The sequence below is a fragment of the Phoenix dactylifera genome, chromosome 2 (assembly GCF_051530095.1).
Source record: "Phoenix dactylifera cultivar Ajwa chromosome 2, Ajwa_hap1_PhDact_Kaust_v1.1, whole genome shotgun sequence".
NCBI classification, from domain to species: Eukaryota; Viridiplantae; Streptophyta; class Magnoliopsida; order Arecales; family Arecaceae; genus Phoenix; species Phoenix dactylifera.
In genome coordinates, this window is record NC_143191.1 from 45,872,501 (window position 1) to 45,884,386 (window position 11,886).

Below are 11,886 nucleotides of genomic sequence, written 5' to 3' on the forward strand. Positions count from 1 at the left end.
ATAGTAGAGGTATCTTTATTTCCAAATTTAGAAATGAATATAGAAGATCCTTGATTACTGCTAATTAAGGTAAAATAATGAGAAAGAGACATGTGAATCACAGTTGGTTTTTCAACACTTCTTCACAAAAGCAGGTTAAACAAATAAACTGATACATTGATTAGAGTTTAAACATAGAGACGCATGGGGTAGATATGCCAATTTCCAAGATTTAATACCAACTTATCCAACCAGAACATATACAAAAACAAAAGATTGTGCCAGATTAGTGTTTAACTTACACACTGGTTAAGACAAAATCAGCCAAAGAAGATACTGCTTAAGCCATTCTAAAGATTTGGCTTGCAAAGCAGGTTCTCCATATTTTGCAACGAAAGCAATCAATCTTGTTATGTCATATTTTGTGCTGCTTCTTTCACTATTGCAACACGAGCAAACAGGTAAATGGCACCAAGAAAAGAATTTATATATGCAAAAAGATGCTGGTTGCAAGTAGCATGAACACTGTTTTCTTCTTTTGAAGAATCAAAATCCAATAAAAAAATATCATAAATTTATTACAAGTTGTATGCCACAAGCACCCTACGCACATTGAATCAAAAATAAATAATTCATTTGTGGTTTTTTATTTTCCTTAGGAACAATAAAAATTGTTAAAATTATATCTCTCAAGCACCTGTGCTGATTTCAGTGCTGAAACTATTATACGAAACAGTTCTTTTGAACCTATAATGCTCTAATACCTTCAATACTATCTATGCAATATGTGGTATATAAATAACTGACATGAAGCAGCTATTCGGTTGTAATAAAAAAACAGATGATTATAAAACCTGATTTTATGTAAAAGAAGTTTCACAAAAAAATAAATAAAAAGAGGTTTCAACTAATATTTTCATGGAAAAGGCTCTTAAACAAAAAATTTTAAGAATACAGACTTAACTAGCTAGGCAGCACACTATAAAGCCACAGGTCCGCAAAGGTAGTTTATGACTTTATGCCGCTTACTGTCACCAACATGGTTCATCAAAATGGCCGAAGTTTGCTGAACATGCAATCAGACATGGTGGTTGATTAAGATTCAAAAGCACAGAAAGCTTTCAAGCAGAAAATTCTAAGAATTCTTTTTTGAAAATGGTCAAAGTTTGTTGAACATGTCGTTGAATATAGTGGTTGATCAAGATTCAAGAGCACACAAGCTTTCGAGCAGAAAACTCAAGAGCACATTGTTTAACATACATTCATTATTTTAAGGTATTTATAGAAGTGGCATGGTCCTTTTTAAGTCAGAACCAAAGACAAGTATGCAGTCTGTTGATAACATTGATTAAAGAGAGTAAAAATGGATTGGATATTAAGAAGAACAGTAAGATAATGCCCATAAATCAGAGCTGCAAATCATATCAGACAAAAAAGATGCACTAGATGAAGCAATCTGTTCCTTCTTGTGACAATTATTTCCATGATGAAGAAAAACAAGACCTTGTCTTTTTAATATTTAACCTAGAGAAGGATGATAGAGCAAGCTATGAAGCATGGCAATCCTCACTGTGCCAAAAGACGTAGGGAACAAAACGAATTAAGCACTAAGCAAAACGAATTCGGAGCCAAGGCATCTATATAGGTGCATATTTCGAGTAATGACTGATTAAGCATGTTTTATTTAAAGTCATTTGGGTCCAAAACGAATTAGGACTATCTTGGGAGCTAAGAGTGAATTTAATAAGGTTGTATACCATCTTAGCTTGAAATCATCATCTAAGATCAGCTCTTTCTGGGTTAATTTAGCATTTTACCCCCAAAAGCCCATGCTTTTGCATTTCTTGTATGATTTTTGAGATGATCTTAACGAATTCTACAATCTCCTCCTCTCCCTTTTTCTTTAATGTGCTTTAGGGTTTCTCAGCCCCCACACTCTCCATGTTCACTTTTGCTTGTTTTCTTCCTTCCCTCCCTAAACTCTCGACTGCGTCAATGTCCCGAGACTGAAGTGTCTCGATCTATTATCCAGAAGATTTATACACAAAATCTATAAAGATTGTCCACCAAGTAGCCCATAAATAAATCACAGTTTCATCAGCTCTATCAATTCATGATCCAGCAGCAACAGTAACAAAATTAAAATCTTAAAATTTCCTAAAAGTTCATATTGCGTGCCTTCTTGAATCAAGCTCTCTCATCATTAAAGTTAGACTGCAATGCTGTTATCTAAAAAAGTTTAGACGCAGTACAAATCGAACGAAGACCAGAAGAAACCCTACAAAATTCAAGAATCAGAGACATTGGGACAAAAGAAAGAAGGGGTTTTTCGATCGCAGCGTTGCTCACCTCCATGCGACGGGTCGCATTTAACTCGTAGAAAGAATTCCGCGACCAACGGCGCCTCCTTGCCGATGGAATTCTCCATGGGGAGAGATCTCGAATCCAATTCACGGTTTCTCCCTCGCGGAGACCAGAGGGTTGGACCGGAAGCGAAGCCGGCGCTTCCAAGAGGTGGAGAAAGAGAGGCACGGCTCTCTCCTGGAGGTAAACGGCCGGGGTTCCGAAAGCTTCTACGCCGAGGGAACGAGGATTGCAGGCGGCGGCGAAGACGGCCGCTACCCGCGGCGACGAGGCGGAGAAGAGGGCGGCAAGACCTGCCGGATTCTTTTCGATTTCTTGGGGGAGCAGTACGCTCACTCGTAGACGCAGCTGATTACCGGTGAATGGATTCGAAGAAATTAGATCAATCAAGACCGTCCATCATCGCCACGGATTTGTAACACGCGAACCGTGGATTTTGCACGTGGGCTAGGAAGCCCGAATCCGACTACGTAACGGTTCCGGATCCAATTTGGATCCAACCCGCACTTTTCACGCCCATGGCAATGATGAGATCGCGTCCGAGAGGATGCCAAGTCCGATCAGAGTGAAATGGACCTGAAGCAAAATGGATCTGGACTTGGCCTAACATATAAGCGAATTAGACTTAGTCCATCCAATTCTTAGGGATGGAGCTTGTTTGAGGTTGAAATCAATCAAGCTGGAGTTGGACTTGACCAAGCCATTCAAAATGCTAGAGATGCATGCTCAAGGTCGAGCATCACGCGAGCTAAGACGTGGAGCGATCAGAAATTGTAGATCTGATTCTTAAATAGTGATTCCTTAAAAATTTCAGCCTATGTAATTAGAGCATAAAGTGGATCTCCTCCCTTTTTTTTCTAAATACAAATTCCACAATATCTTATCTAGCTAATTTTAGGTAATGATTTAACGAATAGTTGAGATCTAAATTGGGAAAATATTAAATACAATAAATATTGGTAATGAAAGTTCATATGTGATTGTTCTTCGTCTAAGACTTGTTTTGCATACAAAATAAGATAAGATAAAAGATAAATTATATTTGTGGTCCTTCAAATTTTACTAATATTTTTAAATAATTTTTATAGTTTAAAAATTTCTAATTAGATCCCTCAATTTTTAACTGTGATTTAATATAGTCCTTCCAGTGCCAATTTCCAACACCAGAAAGTTGTTTGCATAAGTGATGTTTCAACACTAGAAAGTTATTTGCATAACTGATGTTCTTTTTCTTGCTACCACCAATATCAGCATATGGATGATGATGTGACATATGAGTGATGATGTGGTACCCAATGCAAACCATAATAAAAAATTTCAGCCAAAAACATCCAATCATCAAGTGCCACATCCTCACCTATGTACCATATAATTACCTAGCAAGTTACCATGTCGTCCTTATTATTTTTTAAGGCAAATTATGCTTTTGCCCTTCAAGTTTTACAAATATTTTTAAATACTTCTTATAGTTTTAAAATTTCTAATTAGATCCACTAATTTTCAAATTGATTTAATACAGTCCTTCCAACAGATTCCGAAAGGACCCACTGATGACATTGCCCTCCCTCCTTTACCGCCACCTCCTCCTCCTCCTAGGCCTCTTCACTATCTATCGCAGCAACGACCCAAGTCCCAACCCTCCTCCTCCATCTCGGCCTCTTCCAAGTCTACTGCGCCTAGCCTCCTCCTCCTTTGTCCTCGGTGATGATTGAGCCCCCCTTCCCCACCTCCTACTTTGTTGTCAACAACAATCGAGCTCCCCCACCCTTGGCAAGCACCAATCCTCCTGACTCCTCGTGCAGCTCTCCTCCTTCCACTTCACCTTACATTGGCGCTACGCTTGCTCTATCCCTGAGCTCCTCTGCTAAGTCTTGCTCTTGCTATGTCATCGAGCCTACTATCGCTTCTTCCCAATTGAGCATGTAATCATGTGGCCTTCCTTCTTCTCCTCGTGCATCCCTCCTCATCTTCTTTCTCTCTCTCCATCTCATCCTTCTTTTTTGTACAACGGTGGCTCACACCCGACAGGTATGAATATGGCCAATAGAGTCAGAAAACAAAAGGCTACAAAGGGGCTTCAGTGTAGACACGTGCTCCACCCAGATAAAATCTTTCGAGTGATGTGCAACAAAGGAGGCATCCCAGTTAGCAACACAGTTTGCCTCTCTATAAGTATATGTGGTCAGGTAGGAGCCACACTCCTCCAATAATCGACGAATGTCATGAAGCAGTAGCCTCTCCTTAGCCGTGCACCCTCGGCCCTGGACCCACTCGATTACTATGGTCGAGTCTCCCTCCAAGAAGATGCAGTCTGCATCTAGCACCAATCTCGCATAGGTAACGCCCTCCCATGCTTCTTTGAGCTCAGCGCACACAATGGATGTGTCGAAGATCTGCCACCCCCTGCTGCCACCAGTCTGGCATCGTGGTCTCTGATGACGTATCCCACGCCTCCGCATCTTTCTCCCTTGTCCACACTGCCGTCGAAGTTCACTTTGAGAAAGCAAGGGAGTGGGGGCACCTAGAAAACAAGCACAGTTCTGGACGACGTAGATGCGAAATGAGAGCCTCAGATTCTTCTACCTAACCCAACAGGCGAAACCTTAGTGATGCCGAGAATTCTGATGCATGCAGTAGAGCTCTATCTGCCACTGCTATCGAGTGAGAGCCACCATCCTCGAAGATTCGGGTATTTCTATCTAACAACAGTGGTAAGCCAGATAGGTAGCCCGTATCCCCCTCTCCTCGAGCCCGGGTCTCCCCACCGAGGCCTTCAAGAAGTCTAGAAAGTTCTCAATAGACGACCGCACATGTCGATGGTTGAGGTGGGTTAAGGCACACTCCCAAATCTGACTGGCATGAGGACACTCAATAAGGGTGTGGTAGATAGACTTCTCCACTTTTGGGTAGACCACATAGGTTGTAGGGATCCGCACTCCCCACCTGGCCATCATGCCTCTAGTGGGCAAGCACCCCCACATCACTTTTCAAAAAAACAAGGCAATGCGGGAGTGGATGTGCATCCTCTAGATCCATCCACTATCGAGCTGTCGTACCGGAGACCTCCCAACCAACCCAGAGAGGTCCCAGACATGCACCACCAACCTCTTGGTCAAGCTCTAGACCCTCCTATCCGATGTCTCTCCTGTAGGGATAGGTACAAATAGGACTCGCTCAGCAAGCTGCTTTCCAAACATCAACTTGACGAGGGCCTCATCCCACCTCCGCTCTTCCGGAACAAAGAGATCATAGACTCTGCGTCCCTTCAACCCTCTGTGGTTGATCATAGTGGGCCAGCCCTCTAATGGGACCTTAAAGAGTCACTTGTCCTCTAGGACGCTGACCGCTCATCTCCGATCTTCCATTTAATCGCCGGTAGCACTACCGGGACGCGGGCACAAATCTCCCGCTAAATGAAGGAGGACCCGCATTTGGCTCGAAAGGCAGACATATATGCTGGAGCTCCATACTTCTCTCTTAGTAGTGCTCCCCAGAGACTCTTTGATTCTAGGAGAAACCTGGCAACCAGCTAGTCCCTAGTATCTTCCGACACTCCACCAATGAATGGGCCCCCAGTCCACCTCTGCTGGTCAGCTGGCATATAGTTTCCTAGACCAGAAGGTGGACACCCCCTCTGCCACCCTGCCGCCCCCAGATAAAGCTTCTAAACAATCGTTCCATGCATCGTAACACTGCGATCGGCACCAGGGTGCTAGACAATAAGTAAAGAGGAATAGAGTTCAGGACTGACCGTACTAGCATGACTCTGCCCATCATAGATAGAGCACCTGCCTGCCAATCCTTCAATCTCCACCAGATGCTTAGCTCCATGGACATGCACTCTCCCCGGCGAAGCTGCCGTCCAGTAATCGGGACCTCGAGGTAATGTAGAGTCCCCTCCTGCTCCCTTATCTCCAAAATGCTCATGACTAAGGCCTTCATCCCTCGGTCGGTTTTCGGGCTGAAGCAAATAGTTGACTTGGTTAAGTTCACTTGCTGGCCTGACACCCCATAGTAGACCTCCAAAATTATGCAGATAGCCAGCGCTGAACGCCTCATTGCATGGGCCAACAACCGGCAATCATCAATGTAGAGCAGGTGCGCTATCTAAGTTGGGCCCGCCGTCGGTCTATATGCCTCTACCTCCTGCATAGTCGATGCATGTCGGAGGGCTCGGGATAGATAATCTGCACAGATGATAAACAACATCGGTGACAGGGGGCATCCCTGTCTCAGTCCCACCGAAGACTCGAAGAACTGCTGTAGGGGAGCCATTAATCAATAAGGCAAAGGATGGGCTTAGAATACATCTCTGAATCCATTTGAACCACAGCAGGTGAAAGTCGAATCCTTCCAGGCATCGAGTCACAAAGTCCCACCACATCCTATCCTATGCTCCCTCCATATCGAGTTTGATGCCTATCAAACTCCTGCGCCCTAGCACTTGCAGGAGGTCTGACATGAATTCATAAGCAATGAGGATGTTGTCGGAGATGGACCGTCTGCTAATGAAAGCCTCCTGCTCAAGATAGATCAGTCTAGATAGGGTACCTCTCATCCTCCGGACAGGATCTTCACCACTACCTTATGCAAGGTGGTACACAAACTGATCGGTCGATAGTGGCTTGGCTCCAGTGGATTTTGTCTTTTCGGCATCAATGTGATGAAGATCTGCTGCCACTCACCGGGCATCATCGCTGACAAGAAGAACTGCCAAACAGCTGTCGTCATCTCCTGTCTAATGATGAACTAGTATCTTTAAAAAAAAACTAGGGGAACCCCATCTGGGCTCGAGCTCTTATCCTCGCGCCGGGACTAAAGAGCTTCCTGAACCTCCACATTTGTCACCAGACTGACCATCACCTCGCTCTCATCCCCCAATATCCTTGGCTCGAGGTCCGACCCATAGTCTTCACCCACAGCACCCACTGACTTGGTCCACCTGGTCTGGAAGAACTGCTCCACAGTCCGTCTGACGGTCTCTGGATCCTCAGTCGTCTGTCCACTACTTTCCCTAACCCTGCCGATCTGGTTTCGCTGCCTCCGAATGATGGTATATTAGTGGAAGAATCTCATGTTCTGGTCATCCTTCCTGATCCATTGAACTCTAGACTTCTGCCTCCAGTACACCTCCTACTACCCGAAAAGGGAATGATGCTTGGCCAATAGCCCCCTAAGCTCACCTTAGTCTTCATATGAGAGACTATCCCTGCGGTCCTCTAGTGACTGGAGCTTGACAATGGATGCTTCAGTTTTCTCCACCCTTCTGAAGATATTTTCTACCTCCTTCCTATTCCATCTGAGCAGTCGATGCCTGGTCAACTCCTATTTGCGGGTCACTCTGTACATCACATCTCTCCCAATTGGTGTCCTCCATGCCTTCCTCACCACATCCCACTACCATGGATAGAAAAGCCATATCTTTTCAAAGCAAAAAGGACTATAAATCGGAAAAGCATGTGAGGTACTCACCAAAACAGGGTAGTGATCTGAAGCTATCTTGGGTAGGTGGTGAACCCAGAAATCCAGAAACCACTAGATCCAACTAGCCGAAGCGAAGGCTCTATCAATCCTCTCCCACACATGCGTCCATCCTAGTCTGTTATTGCACCAAGTGAATCTCGGGCTTGTGAAGCCGATGTCAGCTAGTCCGTTGGATAAGATAAAGTCCTAAAACTTTCTGACCCCAATCTTGTTGGTGAAGACCTTCCCTCCCCACTTCTCTTTTGGGCTATCGATGCAGTTGAAGTCCCTCGCTATCAACACGGGATACCCTAGCTGGATGAGTTTGGATGCCTCTTCCCACAAAGTTCCTCTCTTTGTGGTCTGTGTTGGCGTAGGCCGCCACCAAGATCCAAGGGGGGCTGCTCCCCTCTGAAATCACTATGACCACCTCCTGGCTGCGTTTGTGGAAGATGTCTAGGCTGCATCCCCCTAGCCGCCATAACACAATGATGCCCCCAGAGAGGCCCTACAACTCCACTGCATAGCTTCCCCAAGCCCTTGGAATAGACCTCCCAACCCATTGCAAACTAGCTCTCGACAATTGGGTCTCAAACAACACACAAATTTCAGGATCATGCAAACTAACCAACCTGCAGAAAGCCGGCCTAAAGGAGGGTTTTCCGACTCTCCGCCAATTCCAATGCCGCACCCACTGGGTCCTGCTTCCCCCCTTCCTCCCCATTGGCTGCCGCCTCCATCTGACTGGACCCCTCCATCACACACCTCAGCTGCTGGACTATGGCTTCATCCAACGGGCCATGCGACGACCCAGCAGCACTGAGGCCCAGCCTGTCCACGCCTCCCTTCAAAGAAACTCCCCCGGAATCGAATGACTCAGGCCCCCCGAGTTGAGCTCAAGCCACTGGTCTCCCTGTCCGACACCATCTCCTCGGAGCCAAATGCCACCCCGCCGGTGCACCATTCATGTTGAGCTCCACTCATGCCGTAGGTTCCTTCACGGTGCTCTTCATAGTGCCGCCTCCCCTCGTCAAACGACCGGACCGCCCAAGCCACCGTGCAGACCATCATCACCAACACCGCCCCCGGTGTCATCGACCACTATCCGAAGGGCCCCTATGACGGCCGGTGAGAGACTCTGGCTCCGGAACCTCCACCGGTCGACTCCTAGGTGCGCTGCGACCACTTCCGATATGGTTGGCATGGAGGGCACCCATGCCAAACGGGTCGGTCTGAGTTCCGCCGGCCCAGGGCCCGTCCTCCTCTTGTTAGGTGATGAGAGCACAAAAGTGCAATGGTCAGACCATTTTAATTAGCATTATAATTAATAATTAATAATAAAATTAACTAATTAATGTTGTATTTGTATTTGAGTACAAGTAATCCAAGAGATCCAATAACATTGGGTTTGAGCCCAATGCCCGGCAGTTCAAGCTCGGGTCAAGCCAGCATTCCAGCGCGTCCTAATCCTTCACGCCATTAGCAATGTCCCAAAGATCTCGCGATCAGCCCAGATGGGTCTCCAGCTCCTAGTCCACCCTTACAGCACCAACTTGATTATGCCAGGCCGTCCGCGTCCTCAGCGCGTCCCCACCACGCATGCACCTTCCAAATGAGCATCTTCATCTTCAACCTCCAATCCCATGAACAAAAGCTGAAATTACTATTTATTTCCAAAATTTCTATTCATGGCTGACATCACTGTTCATATGAACAGTGTTAATTTTGATCGTCCGATTCCTGTCTAACTAAAAATATGCTAAACAGATCGTTGTTAAAATCGATGAACAAAGTTTAATTTAATTTTACTCTTACCTTCCTACTCGAAGAATAGCGGTTGTAAGAGGTCGATCCACAGGGAGGCGATTGGAGTTGCATAAAAATTAGAACATTCACTTCAATTCGAAATCGACTTTTGAATGATGGAAGAAAAACATTATTTTGAGGATGTAGAATTGTTACGGGGGAAATAAGCCGCCATGCCCCACGTGACCAGCACGCGCGCCCAGGAAGACTACGGCTGCCCTTTGATCCAGCAATCCGACCCCGAGTCGGATATCCTCGGCTCCGCAGCCCGACCCCGAGTCGGCTGCCCTTTGATCCAGCAATCCGACCCCGAGTCGGATATCCTCGGCTCCGCAGCCTGACCCCGAGTCGGCTGCCCTTTGATCCAGCAATCCGACCCCGAGTCGGATATCCTCGGCTCCGCAGCCCGACCCCGAGTCAGCTGCCCCTTGATCCAGCGCTCCGACCCCGAGTCGGAGATCTCTTGATAACGACAGGCTATTCCCCAGAGGCACGCCGCGGCCTCCTGCTCCACTACTCCCTGCAACGGCTGTATCCGATGCTGCTCCACGATCTCCTGCATCAGCCGTACAAAGCGGAGCCCCACTATGCCCTGACGTGGCCGTACCCGGTGCTGCTCCACGACGCCCTGTAACGGCCATGTCAGTGGCCACACCATCGTGCCCCACGATAACGAACCCCCCTGAGAGACCCCCCAGCCAGGTATATATGCGGCTGGGGGGAGAAAGGGGGGAGGTGAGCAATATCTCCCAGAGCACTCTCTTACTTGCGATTATCACCTCTCCTCCTCCTCCAATCTCCTCTGACTTGACCGTCGGAGGGCCATCACCACCCTGGTGGTGGTGCAAGGCTTGTTTGCAGGTTTCTTGGCGGAAGGTGGAGCGCAACCAACACCAACCAAGACAACTCAGACGGAACCCCGTTCACACCGCAGTGCCAATCGTTCTCGGTTTGGACCACCAGCAACAGTTGGCGCTAGAGGAAGGGCACCGAATCTTAGAACGATCGTAATGGCACGGCGAGGTGGTCGTGGAGCTTCCAATGCTTCCGGTCGCGGAGCCTCTCGCGCCTCCGGCCGAGAGGCTGCTGCGTCCCCAACGCACTCTCAGCAGCACTCCACCGCCCCTTCTCCCATTCAGACGGTCGAAGCTGCTCAGTTCGACCAGCTAGCCCAGCAGGTTCGCACCCTCGCGGAGGCAGTGCAGAATCTGCAGGGTGTGATCTCTCGGGTGCCGCAACGGGCTCAGGAGCCGCTGCCCCCCGAGCACTCGCCTCTTCCTCACAACCCGCGCTCCTTCCTCTCCCATGGAGAGGAGCGCCGGCGCGAGGAGGATTCTCGAGTGCGGTCCATTCTGCCAGGACCTTCTCATCGGAGCTGTGCGGGGTACGAGAGGCGGACCCGGGCGCGTTCTCAGACACCCCAGTCCTCGAGGGGCCCGCACTCCAGTCGGTTCCCCTCGCGCCGCTCCTTGTCCCCCACCCACCGGTCGCGCTCCCTGGACCGGCGGGTGGACGATCTCCACAGACAACTCCAGGTCCTGAAGGGCCACTCCAAAGATCCCTTCGCTGACTTGGAGATCTCCTCCCAGCCGGCGCTTGCCTCGAGGATCCTGCGGACCCCGAACCCGCCGGGGTTCAAAATGCCGGCGATCGAACCCTACGACGGGGCGGCGGACCCGCGGGACCACGTGGAGAGTTTCAGGACTCTTATGCTCCTCCATGGAGCATCGGATCCGCTCCTCTGCAAGGCCTTCCCGGCGACCCTCCGTGGCCCGGCAAGGGCATGGTTCACCGGCCTGGAGGCTAACTCCATCCAGTCCTTCGACCAGTTCACCCGCTTCTTCATCAGCCATTTCGCCGTCAGTAGCAGGCGGCGACTGGTCTCCGACTCCCTCTTTGATGTCCGGCAAAACGAGGGAGAAAGCCTGCGGGATTATCTCACCCGCTTCAACAAGGCTACACTGGAGGTCCGGAACCTGAGCCAGGAAGTGGCTCTCTCAGCCCTGAAGCGTGGCTTCCGGAAGGGCAGACTCACCTTCTCCCTGGACAAACGCTTGCCGCGGAGCTTCCCGGAGCTGTTATCTCGGGCAAACCAGTATGCAGACGCCGAGGAGGCAGCATCCCACCGGAACAAGGAGGCCGCCGAGGCCCCTCTAAAGCCCGGGAAGAAAAGGCGAAAAGAGGCACCCCAGAGGAGGAGCCCGACGCCTCAACGCCGGCGCAGAAGCCCGTCACCAGCAAGGAACCACGGCGCCACACGCCCTCGTTCTCCGC

General features: G+C 48.7%; 1 long non-coding RNA gene across 1 annotated transcript in view; it reads right to left on the reverse strand.

Annotated features, from left to right (window-relative positions):
* LOC113461893 (uncharacterized) overlaps positions 1 to 2,727 on the reverse strand; it is a 9,621-nt gene extending 6,894 nt beyond the window's left edge. The window contains exon 1 of the long non-coding RNA XR_003384158.4: positions 2,329 to 2,727. This is a non-coding gene — a long non-coding RNA (uncharacterized LOC113461893). The remainder of the gene's footprint in view (positions 1 to 2,328) is intronic.
* Between the last annotated feature and the right edge of the window lie 9,159 nt (positions 2,728 to 11,886).